Source organism: Drosophila biarmipes, unplaced genomic scaffold, assembly GCF_025231255.1.
Source record: "Drosophila biarmipes strain raj3 unplaced genomic scaffold, RU_DBia_V1.1 ptg000016l, whole genome shotgun sequence".
NCBI classification, from domain to species: Eukaryota; Metazoa; Arthropoda; class Insecta; order Diptera; family Drosophilidae; genus Drosophila; species Drosophila biarmipes.
In genome coordinates this window covers 1,144,924-1,164,351 of record NW_026114534.1, presented here as the reverse complement: position 1 = coordinate 1,164,351, position 19,428 = coordinate 1,144,924, and the positions used below count along the sequence as shown (strand labels likewise).

General features: G+C 42.8%; 4 non-coding genes across 4 annotated transcripts; all 4 read left to right on the top strand.

Moving 5' to 3' along the window:
• The first annotated feature begins 2,339 nt into the window (after window positions 1-2,339).
• On the top strand, window positions 2,340-4,334 carry LOC127011904 (small subunit ribosomal RNA). The gene has a single exon (XR_007765362.1). It is a non-coding gene; the product is annotated as a small subunit ribosomal RNA (ribosomal RNA).
• A 675-nt stretch (window positions 4,335-5,009) lies between these two features.
• Window positions 5,010-5,188, top strand: LOC127011861 (5.8S ribosomal RNA). The gene has a single exon (XR_007765321.1). It is a non-coding gene; the product is annotated as a 5.8S ribosomal RNA (ribosomal RNA).
• A 1,217-nt stretch (window positions 5,189-6,405) lies between these two features.
• Window positions 6,406-6,584, top strand: LOC122817934 (5.8S ribosomal RNA). The gene has a single exon (XR_006367475.1). It is a non-coding gene; the product is annotated as a 5.8S ribosomal RNA (ribosomal RNA).
• Window positions 6,585-7,805: 1,221 nt separating this feature from the next.
• LOC122817933 (5.8S ribosomal RNA) lies at window positions 7,806-7,984 on the top strand. The gene has a single exon (XR_006367474.1). It is a non-coding gene; the product is annotated as a 5.8S ribosomal RNA (ribosomal RNA).
• The last annotated feature ends 11,444 nt before the right edge of the window (window positions 7,985-19,428 follow it).

The following is a 19,428-nucleotide window of genomic DNA, read 5'->3' as shown; positions in this document are numbered from 1 at the left end:
GTTTAGAAACCAAATTAAATAAAGAGGACATATAAACGTATATGGTATTTTGATGGTAGTAAAAATGTATCGCGATATTATTAGTGACGCGACCAATTTTCATACTCTTTTCTCCATGTGCAAATATTTCTAGTGTTTAGATAGTCAATTAAAAATGACAATTTTAACTAAAAGACTTATAAAAGTGTTTGTCAATCTTATATTTTTGTCAATAATATATAAAACGCCAATAATATCCTTATAAAAGTAAATACGGTATATGGTTATAAATACAAAACCATATATAAATAAAAAAATGAAATCGTATGTATATGGCTTATAGGTATAATACCTATAAGGCATAATAATGTATAATATTAGCAAATATACATATAAAAGTGCATAAATTGTATAGATATGGCATATAAGTGACATATTTATGAGAATAGCTAGTAGAATTTCCCCATACACTTCTAGCGAAATGAGATATTTATACCTAGTGAGGGCGGCACTAGTTCTATAAATTGTTTCAAAAAAATCTTATGCAAATGCATAGGATTTTGTCAATACCGTACAAAAAACTAAGTAAAACGTATGGATATTGAAAAATAAATGGATTATATTCATAAAATACGAATATTTCTTGCATTCTCTTGTTATATGAGAGAATATCATATGGAGCGGGTAGCCCCTAGTATAGTAAGCAGTCGAATGGGAGACAGCGTGTCCAAAAACACCTATAGGGAGGTGGTCGTTGGCGGACCTCTCCTCGCATTGGTCAAACTTATGATTTTGTCAATACTATATAAAACGCCAATCATATCCATATAAAAGTGAATACAGTATATGGATATGAATAAAAAACCATACATAAATAAAAAAAAATTATGTATAAAAAATTATACATATATTTATATAAAGCAATCGTATGGATATGGCTTATAGGTATAATACCTATAAGGCATAATAATGTATAATATAGCAAATATACATATAAAAGTGCATGAATTGTATAGATATGGCATATAAGTGACATATTTATGAGAATAGCTAGTAGAATTTCCCCATACACTACTAGCGAAATGAGATATTTATACCTATTGAGGGCAGCACTAGTACTATAAATTGTGGCAAAATAAATCTTACGCAAATGCATAGGATTTTGTCAATACCGTACAAAAAACAAAGTAAAACGTATGGATATTGAAAAATAAATGGATTATATTCATAAAATACGAATATTTCTTGCATTCTCTTGTTATATGAGAGAATATCATACGGAGCGGGTAGCCCCTAGTATAGTAAGCAGTAACTACTATAGGTGGTGTGGCAAATATGAGGAAGGCAATATATCCATATAATGAAAATAAAAGTGCGTTTTCTTATTATATAAGAGAACACTATATGGGTGAGTGGCAAAGTAAATTGAATATACCCGAATGGGAGACAGCGTGTCCAAAAACTACTATAGGATGGTCAATGGGCCGGCCGTCTGCTATTGACATATGTCAGTAGAGAAGATATTATCCGTCATTTTTGTTTCTTTATTCATTTATTTGAATACGAGACTTGGCTCGGCGGTTAATATTTCAAGCCCAAATATAATTACGTTGAAACAAAGGCCAAGTTTCTATTGTACATAGAATAACAAATTGTTTCCGAATTTTATCGTTAATTTTAGGAGGTAGGCTAACATGATTTATATTATATGTGTATTATTAAATAATAATAGTACATAAAAGTCTACCAAAGAAATATAAAAATGTAATTATGAATACATTTTCAATATTAATATCAACTAATATTGTTGATAATAAAAAAAAGCTATGAAGATAGTTATTTAAGAATTTATATAATATATAATAAAGAAATATATATATAAATAATATATAAGTATATATTATTTAAGAAATAAATATAGTAGTAATAATGATATCATATATACACTCGGTTCTATTTTATATATTACCAGACACTTATATGGATATATATAGATACATTTTAAATTTATCGTCAAAATACAAATGATTAACTCAATATCTTATATTGGTTAAACAAAAATTGTACATGTGTGGATACAATATATTATGTATGTCGAACAAAAATGATATTTTAGAATGAAATGTGCATATATAAAGAAAATATATGAAAAATAAACATTGTGTTTATAAAGAATATGATTCTTTTTGACATCAATAAAAACTTGTTATTATTAGTGGCGAAACAAGTATAAATTGGAAAACAAACGTATACGAATGCTATATAAAAATGGCCGTATTCGATAGAAATAAAATCTATAACAACATATATATTGCTAATTTCTATTCAAAAAATATGAATGAAATATGAATAAAAACATTATTCTGGTTGATCCTGCCAGTAGTTATATGCTTGTCTCAAAGATTAAGCCATGCATGTCTAAGTACACACGAATTAAAAGTGAAACCGCAAAAGGCTCATTATATCAGTTATGGTTCCTTAGATCGTTAACAGTTACTTGGATAACTGTGGTAATTCTAGAGCTAATACATGCAATTAAAACATGAACCTTATGGAACATGTGCTTTTATTAGGCTAAAACCAAGCGATCGCAAGATCGTTATATTGGTTGAACTCTAGATAACATGCAGATCGTATGGTCTTGTACCGACGACAGATCTTTCAAATGTCTGCCCTATCAACTTTTGATGGTAGTATCTAGGACTACCATGGTTGCAACGGGTAACGGGGAATCAGGGTTCGATTCCGGAGAGGGAGCCTGAGAAACGGCTACCACATCTAAGGAAGGCAGCAGGCGCGTAAATTACCCACTCCCAGCTCGGGGAGGTAGTGACGAAAAATAACAATACAGGACTCATATCCGAGGCCCTGTAATTGGAATGAGTACACTTTAAATCCTTTAACAAGGACCAATTGGAGGGCAAGTCTGGTGCCAGCAGCCGCGGTAATTCCAGCTCCAATAGCGTATATTAAAGTTGTTGCGGTTAAAACGTTCGTAGTTGAACTTGTGCTTCATACGGGTAGTACAACTTACAATTGTGGTTAGTACTATACCTTTATGTATGTAAGCGTATTACCGGTGGAGTTCTTACATGTGCTTAGATACTTGTATTTTTTCATATGTTCCTCCTATTTAAAAACCTGCATTAGTGCTCTTAAACGAGTGTTATTGTGGGCCGGTACAATTACTTTGAACAAATTAGAGTGCTTAAAGCAGGCTTCAAATGCCTGAATATTCTGTGCATGGGATAATGAAATAAGACCTCTGTTCTGCTTTCATTGGTTTTCAGATCAAGAGGTAATGATTAATAGAAGCAGTTTGGGGGCATTAGTATTACGACGCGAGAGGTGAAATTCTTGGACCGTCGTAAGACTAACTTAAGCGAAAGCATTTGCCAAAGATGTTTTCATTAATCAAGAACGAAAGTTAGAGGTTCGAAGGCGATCAGATACCGCCCTAGTTCTAACCATAAACGATGCCAGCTAGCAATTGGGTGTAGCTACTTTTATGGCTCTCTCAGTCGCTTCCCGGGAAACCAAAGCTTTTGGGCTCCGGGGGAAGTATGGTTGCAAAGCTGAAACTTAAAGGAATTGACGGAAGGGCACCACCAGGAGTGGAGCCTGCGGCTTAATTTGACTCAACACGGGAAAACTTACCAGGTCCGAACATAAGTGTGTAAGACAGATTGATAGCTCTTTCTCGAATCTATGGGTGGTGGTGCATGGCCGTTCTTAGTTCGTGGAGTGATTTGTCTGGTTAATTCCGATAACGAACGAGACTCAAATATATTAAATAGATATCTTCAGGATTATGGTGTTGAAGCTTATATAGCCTTCATTCATGGTGGCAGTAAAATGTTTATTGTGTTTGAATGTGTTTATATAAGTGGAGCCGTACCTGTTGGTTTGTCCCATTATAAGGACACTAGCTTCTTAAATGGACAAATTGCGTCTAGCAATAATGAGATTGAGCAATAACAGGTCTGTGATGCCCTTAGATGTCCTGGGCTGCACGCGCGCTACAATGAAAGTATCAACGTGTATTTCCTAGACCGAGAGGTCCGGGTAAACCGCTGAACCACTTTCATGCTTGGGATTGTGAACTGAAACTGTTCACATGAACTTGGAATTCCCAGTAAGTGTGAGTCATTAACTCGCATTGATTACGTCCCTGCCCTTTGTACACACCGCCCGTCGCTACTACCGATTGAATTATTTAGTGAGGTCTCCGGACGTGATCACTGTGACGCCTTGCGTGTTACGGTTGTTTCGCAAAAGTTGACCGAACTTGATTATTTAGAGGAAGTAAAAGTCGTAACAAGGTTTCCGTAGGTGAACCTGCGGAAGGATCATTAATGTTTTAATATCCTTACCGTTAATAAAATATTTGTTTATATTATAATAAATACATTATAGTAATACAAATAAAATATGAATTGCCAAAATGTATATGAGATCTAATATAGATCAAATGAAATTTCGAACAAGCAAATCGAAATAATGCAAATATTAAAATTATATATTGTATTTAATACATATGAGAGAAATTAATAAGCAGCCAAAGCAAACAAATAAAAATTCGAACAAGCAAATCGAATTATTAAAATAATAATATTAAATTATTATTGTATATAAACACAATTAAAATACTGTGTGTATATGGACCATAATATACACGCGTTGCGATATGTATTGTTCATCTCAGTTATGCGCATACATTGGATAATGCAACAACCTAAAATGTACAATGTTGTACCTGGTTTTATACAGGTTAATGTTTTATATAAATTTCAATTTATATCGCTAAAAAAGTATTAATATATATATATATATATTTATTTACAATAAATGCAATTTAAAAAGAAATACTTTGATATATATTGGTTATATAAAACTAAGACATTTCGCAGCATTCGTTTTAGGTATAAAAATAAATTTATTGAAGGAATTGATATATGCCAGTAAAATGGTGTATTTTTAATTTCTTTCAATAAAAACATATTTGACAAAATTAAGAAACCAATTTATAAAACTCTAAGCGGTGGATCACTCGGCTCATGGGTCGATGAAGGACGCAGCAAACTGTGCGTCATCGTGTGAACTGCAGGACACATGAACATCGACATTTTGAACGCATATCGCAGTCCATGCTGTTATGTACTTTAATTAATTTTATAGTGCTGCTTGGACTACATATGGTTGAGGGTTGTAAGACTATGCTAATTAAGTTGCTTATACAAATTTTATAATGAAATTTTATAAGCATATGGTATATTATTGGATAATAATAATTTAATTATTTTATTCATAATATTAAAAAATATATGAAAAACATTATCTCACATTAGTAAATAATTTAAATGTGAAAAACGAAGAGAAATATTTTCTTTTTCAATCAAATGATACTGAGAAATGTCTAGCATAAAAATTTATCTAGAATTGTCTCTTATTAATGATTAGAAAATAGAAAACCGTTGACAATATTATTGTTCTTCGTTGATTCGTTAAATCAAACAAATGCCATTTATATACAGATATTATTAATATAACGAATTTAATAAAATGTTTTATCATTATATATAAAGAATTAATTGCATATAAAAGTTATACACAACCTCAACTCATATGGGACTACGCCCTGAATTTAAGCATATTAATTAGGGGAGGAAAAGAAACTAACAAGGATTTTACCCATAGAGGGTGCCAGGCCGGTATAACGTTAATGATTACTAGATGATGATAATATTATGATAATAGTGTGCATTTTTTCCATATAAGGACATTGTAATCTATTAGCATACCAAATTTATCATAAAATATAACTTATAGTTTATTCAAATTAATTTGCTTGCATTTTAACACAGAATAAATGTTATTAATTTGATAAATCGAAATAATGCAAATATTAAAATTATATATTGTATTTAATACATATGAGAGAAATTAATAAGCAGCCAAAGCAAACAAATAAAAATTCGAACAAGCAAATCGAATTATTAAAATAATAATATTAAATTATTATTGTATATAAACACAATTAAAATACTGTGTGTATATGGACCATAATATACACGCGTTGCGATATGTATTGTTCATCTCAGTTATGCGCATACATTGGATAATGCAACAACCTAAAATGTACAATGTTGTACCTGGTTTTATACAGGTTAATGTTTTATATAAATTTCAATTTATATCGCTAAAAAAGTATTAATATATATATATATATATTTATATACAATAAATGCAATTTAAAAAGAAATACTTTGATATATATTGGTTATATAAAACTAAGACATTTCGCAGCATTCGTTTTAGGTATAAAAATAAATTTATTGAAGGAATTGATATATGCCAGTAAAATGGTGTATTTTTAATTTCTTTCAATAAAAACATATTTGACAAAATTAAGAAACCAATTTATAAAACTCTAAGCGGTGGATCACTCGGCTCATGGGTCGATGAAGGACGCAGCAAACTGTGCGTCATCGTGTGAACTGCAGGACACATGAACATCGACATTTTGAACGCATATCGCAGTCCATGCTGTTATGTACTTTAATTAATTTTATAGTGCTGCTTGGACTACATATGGTTGAGGGTTGTAAGACTATGCTAATTAAGTTGCTTATACAAATTTTATAATGAAATTTTATAAGCATATGGTATATTATTGGATAATAATAATTTAATTATTTTATTCATAATATTAAAAAATATATGAAAAACATTATCTCACATTAGTAAATAATTTAAATGTGAAAAACAAAGAGAAATATTTTCTTTTTCAATCAAATGATACTGAGAAATGTCTAGCATAAAAATTTATCTAGAATTGTCTCTTATTAATGATTAGAAAATAGAAAACCGTTGACAATATTATTGTTCTTCGTTGATTCGTTAAATCAAACAAATGCCATTTATATACAGATATTATTAATATAACGAATTTAATAAAATGTTTTATCATTATATATAAAGAATTAATTGCATATAAAAGTTATACACAACCTCAACTCATATGGGACTACGCCCTGAATTTAAGCATATTAATTAGGGGAGGAAAAGAAACTAACAAGGATTTTACCCATAGAGGGTGCCAGGCCGGTATAACGTTAATGATTACTAGATGATGATAATATTATGATAATAGTGTGCATTTTTTCCATATAAGGACATTGTAATCTATTAGCATACCAAATTTATCATAAAATATAACTTATAGTTTATTCAAATTAATTTGCTTGCATTTTAACACAGAATAAATGTTATTAATTTGATAAATCGAAATAATGCAAATATTAAAATTATATATTGTATTTAATACATATGAGAGAAATTAATAAGCAGCCAAAGCAAACAAATAAAAATTCGAACAAGCAAATCGAATTATTAAAATAATAATATTAAATTATTATTGTATATAAACACAATTAAAATACTGTGTGTATATGGACCATAATATACACGCGTTGCGATATGTATTGTTCATCTCAGTTATGCGCATACATTGGATAATGCAACAACCTAAAATGTACAATGTTGTACCTGGTTTTATACAGGTTAATGTTTTATATAAATTTCAATTTATATCGCTAAAAAAGTATTAATATATATATATATATATATATTTATATACAATAAATGCAATTTAAAAAGAAATACTTTGATATATATTGGTTATATAAAACTAAGACATTTCGCAGCATTCGTTTTAGGTATAAAAATAAATTTATTGAAGGAATTGATATATGCCAGTAAAATGGTGTATTTTTAATTTCTTTCAATAAAAACATATTTGACAAAATTAAGAAACCAATTTATAAAACTCTAAGCGGTGGATCACTCGGCTCATGGGTCGATGAAGGACGCAGCAAACTGTGCGTCATCGTGTGAACTGCAGGACACATGAACATCGACATTTTGAACGCATATCGCAGTCCATGCTGTTATGTACTTTAATTAATTTTATAGTGCTGCTTGGACTACATATGGTTGAGGGTTGTAAGACTATGCTAATTAAGTTGCTTATACAAATTTTATAATGAAATTTTATAAGCATATGGTATATTATTGGATAATAATAATTTAATTATTTTATTCATAATATTAAAAAATATATGAAAAACATTATCTCACATTAGTAAATAATTTAAATGTGAAAAACAAAGAGAAATATTTTCTTTTTCAATCAAATGATACTGAGAAATGTCTAGCATAAAAATTTATCTAGAATTGTCTCTTATTAATGATTAGAAAATAGAAAACCGTTGACAATATTATTGTTCTTCGTTGATTCGTTAAATCAAACAAATGCCATTTATATACAGATATTATTAATATAACGAATTTAATAAAATGTTTTATCATTATATATAAAGAATTAATTGCATATAAAAGTTATACACAACCTCAACTCATATGGGACTACGCCCTGAATTTAAGCATATTAATTAGGGGAGGAAAAGAAACTAACAAGGATTTTACCCATAGAGGGTGCCAGGCCGGTATAACGTTAATGATTACTAGATGATGATAATATTATGATAATAGTGTGCATTTTTTCCATATAAGGACATTGTAATCTATTAGCATACCAAATTTATCATAAAATATAACTTATAGTTTATTCAAATTAATTTGCTTGCATTTTAACACAGAATAAATGTTATTAATTTGATAAAGTGCTGATAGATTTATATGAATACAGTGCGTTAATTTTTCGGAATTATATAATGGCATAATTATCATTGATTTTTGTGTTTATTATATGCACTTGTAGGATTAACAATGCGAAAGATTCAGGATACCTTCGGGACCCGTCTTGAAACACGGACCAAGGAGTCTAACATATGTGCAAGTTATTGGGATATAAACCTAATAGCGTAATTAACTTGACTAATTAATATTATATAAAATAATCTTATCTGGCAAAGCCTTAGGGTCGAAACGATCTTTAACCTGTTCTCAAACTTTAAATGGGTAAGAACCTTACTTTTCTTGATATGAAGTTCAAGGTTATGATATAATGTGCCCAGTGGGTTCATCCCACAGCACAACTGGCGCTGTGGGATGAACCAAACGTAATGTTACGGTGCCCAAATTAACAACTCATGCAAATACCATGAAAAGCGTTGGTTGCTTAAAACAGCAGGACGGTGATCATGGAAGTCGAAATCCGCTAAGGAGTGTGTAACAACTCACCTGCCGAAGCAACTAGCCCTTAAAATGGATGGCGCTTAAGTTGTATACCTATACATTACCGCTAAAGTAGATGATTTATATTACTTGTAATATAAATTTTGAAACTTTAGTGAGTAGGAAGGTACAATGGTATGCGTAGAAGTGTTTGGCGTAAGCCTGCATGGAGCTGCCATTGGTACAGATCTTGGTGGTAGTAGCAAATAATCGAATGAGACCTTGGAGGACTGAAGTGGAGAAGGGTTTTGTGTGAACAGTGGTTGATCACGAGTTAGTCGGTCCTAAGTTCAAGGCGAAAGCCGAAAATTTTCAAGTAAAATACAAATGCCAAACAAATATATATATTATATAAAATCTAGCTAAATTAATATACTTGAATAATTTTTAACGAAAGCGAATACGGTTCCAATTCCGTAACCTGTTGAGTATCCGTTTGTTATTAAATATGGGCCTCGTGCTCATCCTGGCAACGACCATAAAGAAGCCGTCGAGAGATATCGGAAGAGTTTTCTTTTCTGTTTTATAGCCGTAGCCATGGAAGTCTTTCGCAGAGAGATATGGTAGATGGGCTAGAAGAGCATGACATATACTGTTGTGTCGATATTTTCTCCTCGGACCTTGAAAATTTATGGTGGGGACACGCAACTTCTCAACAGGCCGTACCAATATCCGCAGCTGGTCTCCAAGGTGAAGAGTCTCTAGTCGATAGAATAATGTAGGTAAGGGAAGTCGGCAAATTAGATCCGTAACTTCGGGATAAGGATTGGCTCTGAAGATTGAGATAGTCGGGCTTGATTGGGAAACAATAACATGGTTTATGTGCTCGTTCTGGGTAAATAGAGTTTCTAGCTAACTTGTTCCCGGATAGTTTAGTTACGTAGCCAATTGTGGAACTTTCTTGCTAAAATTTTTAAGAATACTAATTGGGTTAAACCAATTAGTTCTTATTAATTATAACGATTATCAATTAACAATCAATTCAGAACTGGCACGGACTTGGGGAATCCGACTGTCTAATTAAAACAAAGCATTGTGATGGCCCTAGCGGGTGTTGACACAATGTGATTTCTGCCCAGTGCTCTGAATGTCAAAGTGAAGAAATTCAAGTAAGCGCGGGTCAACGGCGGGAGTAACTATGACTCTCTTAAGGTAGCCAAATGCCTCGTCATCTAATTAGTGACGCGCATGAATGGATTAACGAGATTCCTACTGTCCCTTTCTACACAGTCGGTGTTAGATCGCTTGTGCGAACAGACGTGTTTTCCGTACGCTCCGCGAGTGTAGCCAATATTGACTGATAGAGACCAGATACGAAGCTAGAAACAGCACGAAATTCGTGTTTTGTGCCTGCGAACCCAGTGCGCGTGTTTTCCTTGTGTAAAAGTGGTGAAACCGGGTGAAATTGGGTTTTTCCCATTGGAAATTTTCCATTGCGCCACGTGTGTCACGAGAGAGGCGCTCTCTTGAGAGAGGCGTTAGGCTTATTTAGGCACATTTTGCCTAAAACAGCTGTGCGGTTTGTGTCACCGCTAAACTTTTATCAGCTGATCAGCTGATAGAGCTTTCCGACCAGCTGATAATAAAGGGGTAAGTCCTTGGTGGAAAAGCTTTTGGGTTGGAACTGCCGATAACCGGCGGATGGCGCCACCCAAAATGGATGTTGGAGATTCTGGCAGTGAGAGTGCTAGTAGTAGGGGAAGCAGTGGGGGCAGAGGACGACCCAGAGGTAAGCGCAATAAAGCGCCGCTGAGGGACGCCTCTAGGTGCAAGTTGATGGCACTGGATGCAACTGCCGCTGACACTGCGACAGCCCCTGCCGCTGCCGCTGCCGCTGCCCCTGCTGCTGCCGCTGCCGCTGCGCCTGTCGCTGCCCTTGCCGCAGCCCCTGCCGCTCCCGCAGCCCCCGCCGCTGCTGCATCCTCTGCTGAACACGAGAAGACCTTCGTTGCACCAGCCAGTCCTCTAAAATCCTTCTCGGATAGGGAGTGGAGAGGTAATGGTGCCGTCGCTGCCGAGATGGGGGACATCCGATCGGAGATCGGTAGGATGTTCATGGTCTCCTATGCCAACCCGGCCACAAACGTGAAGGTGCAGTCCGTAGCCAAGCGCTACGAGGAGGTTGTTGCAGCCCTCCTTATACGGATTGGAGTGCTTGAGGACCGCCTTAAGAAGCAGACACCGGTTGCCTCGGCCGTCTCATACGCAGCCGCCGCTGCTAGAGGCGCGCACCTTATCGCCTCACCTGCTGCCCCTGTCGCCCCCTATGCCCCTGTAGCCGCACCGCGGAAAATCCGGGAGACCTGGTCGGCAGTCGTTGCATGTGATGATCCGGCCTTATCAGGGAGGCAAATTGCGGACAAGGTCCGCAAAGAGGTAGCGCCTGCTTTGGGCGTCAGAGTGCATGAGGTGCGAGAGTTGAAGCGGGGCGGCGCGATTATTCGCACGCCATCGCAGGCGGAGATGTCGAAAATCGTTGCCTCCGCAAAATTCGCTGAGGTGGGCCTTAAGGTGTCCAAAAACACTGCCGCAAAACCCAGGGTGACGGTACAGGATGTGGACACCACTGTGACGCCGGATGAGTTCATGATGGAGTTAAAAGAGAAAAACTTCGAGGAGATGTCGCTGAAGGAGTTCCAGAAGGCGGTAGTCCTGGCGACCAAGCCCTGGTCAGCAGCTAACAGCGCCACTATAAACGTGACGCTGGAAGTAGATGATCAGGCGTTGGCCGTTCTCGAAAGCGGGAGGGTGTATATCAAGTGGTTCTCTTACCGCTGCCGCTCTCAAGTGCGCACCTATGCGTGCCACCGATGCCTTGGTTTTGACCACAAAGTCAGCGAGTGTCGGTACGCTAGAGAAAACCAGGTCTGCCGCCAGTGCGGACAGAACGACCACGTCGCGGCGAAGTGCAAAAATGCGGTGGACTGCCGTAACTGCCGCCATAAAGGGCTACCCTCGGGGCACTATATGCTCTCGGGTGGATGCCCGATATATAGCGCTGTGCTAGCCAGGGTGCAAGCTAGACATTAACATGTTCAGCTTCATCCAAGCGAATTGTGGTCGAGGCCGTTGCGCTGTCATCGAGCTTGCAAAGCGGATGAGAGATGCTGGCCACCTGTTCGCACTCATTCAGGAGCCCTATGTGGACGCAGGCAAGCGTCTCACTGGACTCCCTGGAGGCATGAGAATCTTCGCTGACAAAAGGAAGAAAGCTGCCATCATCGTGGACGACCCGTCTGCCATCTGCATGCCCATCGAGACATTGACGACGGATTATGGAGTGTGCGTGAGTGTCACAGGAAAATACGGCACCATTTTTCTGTCCTCCGTATACTGCCAGTACTCAGCTGCCCTGCAGCCCTACACTGACTACCTGGATACGGTTCTGCTGCTAGCCAGCAGGACACCGATAATCCTCGGACTTGATGCGAATGCGGTTTCCCCGATGTGGTTCAGCAAAACTCCAGCTAACTCTGGAGACCGTCTGAATCGCGAACGGGGACAGCACATGGACGAGTGGATCATCGCAAGCGGTGTCTGTGTGCTTAATACGGCCAGCCAGGTGTTCACGTTCGATAATCACCGCTCCAGAAGTGATATCGACGTGACCTTCACCAACGAAGCAGCGCGTGTGTGGGCAACATACGAATGGAGAGTTGACTTCTGGGAGCTGAGTGACCACAACATCATCACTGTTGAGGTTACTCCAGATCCAAGCAGTACCGTTGAGAGCCTAGCTCCGGTACCGCAATGGAGGCTCTCCAATGCAAGTTGGCGAAGATTCAGAGTAGAACAAAGGGATGCAGCTGAATGTCTCGAGGAACTGGAGGAATCGCCGTTGGATGATCATGTGTCAGCCCTTCGCTCCATCGTACACGAAGTGTGCGACAGGGTAATAGGGCGCAGGATACCTGCAGCAAGGGGAAACGTAATATGGTGGAATCCTGAACTGAGTACCAAGCGCCAAGAGGTCAGGAGACTGAGGCGCAGGCTGCAGGCAGCTCGTCGGAGTGACACCGGCGATGTTGAGCGACTTGCCGCTGGATTAAGGCTTGCCTCAGGCCAGTATAAGAAGCTTATCCTGATGACAAAGGAACAAAACTGGCGGGACTTCGTGGGACGGCACAAGGATGATCCATGGGGGCACGCCTACCGAATATGCCGAGGCCGGAAAAAGACAACCGATCTTGGATGTCTTAGGTCGAACGGCGCGCTACTTACGACATGGCACGACTGCGCAGATATACTCCTCCGCAACTTCTTCCCTGTTGCGGAATCCACAGTGCGTGAGGGTATAACTCCTGCTGCTCCACCGAACCTCGAAGCTTTCGAGGTGGCAACCAGCGTCGCGAAGCTGAGAAGCCGGCGATCGCCGGGAATGGACGGTATCACGGGTGGGATCGTCAAGGAGGTATGGCGTGCTATCCCTCAGCACCTGACGAAGTTGTACTCTCGATGCCTCTCGGCAGGATATTTTCCTGCCGAGTGGAAACACCCGAGAGTGATACCGCTGGTAAAGGGGCCAGATAAGGACAGGAGCGATCCTGCCTCTTATCGTGGCATATGCCTTTTGCCAGTGTTCGGAAAGGTGCTGGAAGGGATCATGGTGAATCGACTGAAGGATGTGCTACCGGATGGCTGCAGATGGCAATTTGGATTTCGGCCTGGACGCTGCGTTGAGGATGCGTGGATGCACGCTAAAAACACCGTTTCCACCAGCCGCGAGAGGAGGGTGCTGGGAATCTTTGTTGATTTCAAGGGTGCCTTCGACAATGTTGAGTGGAACGCGGTGCTGGATCGGCTTATCGACGTCGGCTGTCGAGAGATAGACTTGTGGAAAAGTTATTTCTCCGGTCGAAGTGCCAGTATCATCAGCAGTTACGAAGCGGCCACAGTGTCGGTTACACGGGGCTGCCCGCAAGGGTCCGTCAGTGGTCCATTTATTTGGAACCTACTGATGGATGTGCTGCTTCAGCGCCTGGAGCCACATTGTGCTCTGAGCGCGTTTGCAGATGACTTGCTACTTTTCGTCGATGGGAATTCCCGTGCCGATCTGGAGCGAAAGGGCGAGCAGTTGATGGACATCGTGGGAGCCTGGGGAGCTGAGGTTGGAGTGAGTGTGTCAACCAGCAAGACGGCAATCATGTTGCTGAAAGGGAATCTTTCAGACACTAGGAGACCGACGGTACGGTTTGCTGGAGCAAGCCTGCCATACGTCACCAAATGCCGGTACCTTGGCATCTTAGTCGGCGAGCGGATGAGCTTTCTCCCGCATATCTCTGCTCTCAGAGATCGGCTGGCTGGAGTTGCCGGAGGGCTAGCACGGGTGCTCCGAGTCGATTGGGGGCTCAGCTCCCGTGCTAAGAGGACGATATACAGCGGACTCATGGTCCCCTGTGCACTCTTCGGTGCCTCGGTCTGGTACAAGGCGGCGAGCAAGGGCAAGTCCTTAAGACTCCTCACCTCGTGCCAGAGGACCATCCTATTAGGATGCCTACCGGTATGCCGCACAGTGTCCACGGTGGCACTGCAGGTGCTTGCTGGTGCTCCTCCAATGGATTTAGATGCTCACAGGATGGCAGTGAAGTTTAAGCTCAGAAAGCACGTTCCCCTGGACGAGAGCGACTGGCTCTATGGACAGGACTTGTCTGTGTTGGACTGGAAATCCAAGATGGCTCTGCTAGACGAATGTCTGCTAAATGAGTGGCAACTCAGATGGGACCAAGCGGCTCACGGTTTTGTGACTCGCCAGTTTTTCCCAGAGGCAGCGTTCGTCTACAAGAGGAAGGACTTTGTCTTCACCTTAAGAGCCGGATTCTTGCTGACAGGACACGGGTCGTTCAACGCTTTCCTCCATGGTAGAACCCTCAGCACCACAACCGCATGCTCATGTGGAGAGGAGAGTGAGGACTGGCTTCACGTACTATGTGAGTGCCGCCTCTATAGCGATTTGCGTGACTTGGATGCCCTTGGCATTGTTCGAGTCCAAGAACGATGGAACGTCGCAGGAGTAGTCGAGACCCCAGAACGGATGCGTCTCCTAGGAGCTTTTGCTGATGCTGCCTTCTCGAGGCGTAGGATGGAAGCGACGAGGGATGAACCGCAGGCGCCGGGACAATAGTCCCAAAACCCCCTTGCCGTGTGGCAACGGCGAAGAATACTGCCACAGCTTGTCATTGCTTGTCGTAGGAGGCGACTAATATGACATGGTTGCCCCATCCGAGCTTGTCGGAGCTGAAGGGGTGAGGCCCACCGAGCCTGAAATTTCGGTGCCACGGGTTGAGTGGTTCTCCAAGGCTACTCATTGAGGTCGGCCCCCTAGTGGGAGTTTCGTGGTGGCTGTGGTTGACACCTATATCGCGGGTAGAGTCCCCGGGCTCGACGTGGATGTTGCGTTAATACAACTCGGGTGCTGCGACCCAAAGAACAGTAGAGATTTTAGATAGATCTCGCCCCTATGCAAGGGGGAGTGCTTGCCCGACAAGCAAGTACTTAAATTGCTACTGGGGTGGTTGCTATGTACATAGCTATAGCTTCTAGTCCAGGGCGTTGGTTTGGCGCTTAACCCAGACCCTTGCATTATATACTCCCTTGTGGGTATATTAGAATGCCGTGGCTGTAATCCCTTCAGTGCGGAACACGTCACGTTAAATAAGTTCGGAGGGATCCGAGACACACCTGTCCCTATCAGTGACGCGCATGAATGGATTAACGACGGACGTGTGTTTTCTCGTGGTCCCAATCAAACGGTCATTTCAAAGTTATTTCTGGGTGTACAGAGCTCGAAATTGGACTAAAATTCGCAGTTTAGTGCAAGGAAGACGCCTGTGTAAAAACAATTTTGAAAAGTGAGCGGTAAGAGTGGAAATCGCCGTTTTCCTTTTTGGAAAATTTCCACACGTGCGCGTGGGTGAGTGCAGCCGCGAGAACTTTCGTGAGAGCAAAAGCGGCGAGAGCGAGCTTTCTCTCTCGCAGTCAGCTGTTCTAGCGGGTGTGTGTACCGGCTAAACTTGCGTATCGGGTAAGTGTACTTGCTCGAGTAAGTTTGGTGGTAGGAGGAAAATGGCTCCATCTCCGATGGAGACGGCAGGTGGATGCTCGGGCAGTGAGTCTGCGAGCAGTCGTAGCGGCAGTGTTAGCCGTGATAGGCAGGGTCGGTCGAAGGGAAAGCGTGGCAGAGGTGCAGCTGCGAGGGATGCCTCACAGGCCAAGTATGTGGCCATCGACGGAGGCAGTGGTGGACCGAAGCAACTTGTGGAGAAGACGCTGTCATCGCTGGAGATGCCATCGCCGCCGGCTCCCGTTGCTGCCATCGTCCCCGCTGCTGGCACTGTCCCCGCTGCCTCCTCTGCCGATGCCTGCGTCGGCGTCGCAGCTGGCGCCGCTGCTGGCGCCGCTGCCACCGGAGAAGGAGAATGCGTAGAGGAGCTCGAGGCAATGGAGATCGTGAGAGGTGGCCTCGGCCGAATTTCCGCGGAGATCGCGAAAATTAGGTCGGAGATCGTGCTGGACGTCACCACCTGCCTGGGACGAAGCTCAACGAGGGAGTTACTCAGAGTCGCCGCAAAGTACGAGGCCCTGATCTCGGCGCTCACGGTGCGCAATGCGATTTTGGAGGACCGGTGGAAGCAAATGAAGAGGACGCCGCTGCCAACGCCGCCACCGCCGACTATCCAACATGGAGCCGCCCATATGCCCTCGGTGTATGCCACTGCGTACCCCAGCCTGCCGGTGTCCTCTGTCATGCCCCCTGCCGTGCCGGTCCCGATGCCGAGGAAGCCGCGCGAGACCTGGTCGGCTGTGGTTCACAGCTCAGACCCGAATATTTCGGGGCAGCAGCTGGCTGAAAAGGTGCGGAAGGAGATTGCTCCTTCACTAGGAGTCCGTCTACACGAAGTCAGAGGACTGGCGCGTGGCGGTGCCATTATCCGCACCCCGTCGTCCGGGGAAATAAGGAAGGTTGTGGCAAATAGGAAGTTTGCAGAAGCTGGCTTGGAGGTGAAGCAAAGCCCAGCCCAGACTCCAAAAGTTCTGGTCAGCAATGTTGATACTGCGACGCCACCGGCTGATTTTATGAGCGAGTTGTTTAAAAACAACTTCGCAGACCGAATGGACCTGGAGGCCTTCAAAAAGCAGGTGCGGCTAGAGAAATCGTGGTCGCAGGCGGATGGCGCCACTGTAAATGTGACGCTGGAAGTCAGCACCACGGCCCTCGACGTGCTTGACGGCGGCAAGGCGTACATTGGCTGGTTTGCGTACAACTGCCGGGCGTTGGTGCGCACTTACGCATGCCACAGGTGCGTGGGTTTCGACCACAAGGTGAAGGACTGCCGGTATAAGGAGAATGTCTGCCGACAGTGCGGACAAACTGGCCACAGTGCACGCGAGTGCCAGAAGCCGGTGGACTGCCGGAACTGCCGGTTTAAGGGCTACCCGTCGGGACACCACATGCTGTCCCCGGGATGTCCCGTATATGCGGCAGTGCTTGCGAGGGTGAACTCTAGACATTAATGTTTAGGTTCATCCAAGCAAACTGTGGTCGAGGACGAGCGGCGACCATCGAGCTCGGAGTCCGGTTGCTTGAAAGCAAGCCCGGGGTGAGCTGCTGTCCGAGTGGATGCTGACGAAGGGAGCGGTGGTCTTGAACCAACCTAGTCAAAGCTACACGTTCGATAACATAAGATCGCACAGCGATATCGACGTGACATTCGCCAACTCAGCAGGACATATGCTAGCCACATATGAGTGGAGAGTGGACGAGTGGGAGTTGAGTGACCGCAACGTAATTTCCGTTGTGGCCAGCACCTCGACCGCGAATGCCGTTGGGAGATTATCTCCGGTACCGTCCTGGAACTTCTCCAATGCACGTTGGCGTCTGTTCGAACAGGAATTGGTGAATAGGGCAGCCGAGATTCCGGAAGACTTCCAAGGATTGCCGCTGGACCAACAAGTGTCTAGACTTCGCAGGATGGTGCACGATGTGTGCGACCTTGCGTTGGGAAGGAGAACGCCCGGACAGCCGAGAACGAGGGTAAGTTGGTGGACCGCTGACCTTTGCGCAAAGCGCCGCCAAGTCAGGAGACTCAGGCGCCGTCTTCAGGATGCCAGACGCCATCAGCATGATGACGTGGCCGAGCTGACTGTAGTGGAGCTGAGGCTTGCCACAGCCGACTACAGGAAGCTTATCGTGAGGACCAAGGAGAACAGCTGGAGACGCATCGTGGGAGAAAACTCGCACGATCCCTGGGGGCGCGTCTACAAGATGTGCCGAGGTCGCAAGAGACGGACGGAGATTGGGTGCCTCCGCGTGAATGGCGAGCTGGTCACCAATTGGAGTGACTGTGCGCGAGTGCTCCTCCGCAACTTTTTCCCAGCTGCGGAGTCTGACGCACCGATTGCCCCCGTGGAGGAAATCCCACCGCCCTTGAATGTCTCGGAAGTTGATGCTTGTGTCGCCAGGTTGAAGAGCAAGCGCTCGCCTGGCATGGACGGTATCAACGGGACGATTTGCAAGGCTGTGTGGCGTGCCATACCTCAGCATCTGACGGTGCTGTATTCAAACTGCGTCCGGTCGGGGTACTTCCCCGCAGAGTGGAAATGCCCACGTGTAGTGGCACTGCTCAAGGGACCCGACAAGGACAAGTGCGAACCGTCGTCATATCGCGGAATTTGCCTGCTGCCGGTTTTTGGCAAGGTGCTCGAGGCCATTATGGTGGATCGTGTGAGGGAAGTTCTTCCGGAAGGCTGTAGATGGCAATTCGGATTTCGCCAAGGACGTTGTGTGGAGGACGCTTGGATGCACGTTAAGAGCAGTGTTCATGCCAGCCCGGCGAAATACGTGCTCGGAATTTTCGTGGACTTCAAGGGAGCCTTCGACAACGTGGAATGGAGTGCCGCATTGCGCCGATTAGCCGAACTGGGATGCCGAGAGATGGGCTTGTGGCAGAGCTTTTTCTCAGGCAGAAGCGCAGTGATCCGAAGCAGTTACGAGGCAGTTAATGTAACCGTAACTAGAGGCTGTCCGCAGGGATCAATCAGCGGCCCATTTATATGGGACTTGCTGATGGACGTTCTGCTCCGACGCCTTGAGTCGTACTGCGCCTTGAGCGCGTACGCGGATGACCTGCTGCTTCTCGTCGAGGGAGAATCCCGAAGCGTGCTAGAGACAAAAGGAGCGCAGCTAATGTCCATCGTAGAAGCGTGGGGGATGGAAGTCGGCGTTGCCGTCTCCACCAGCAAGACGGTGATAAT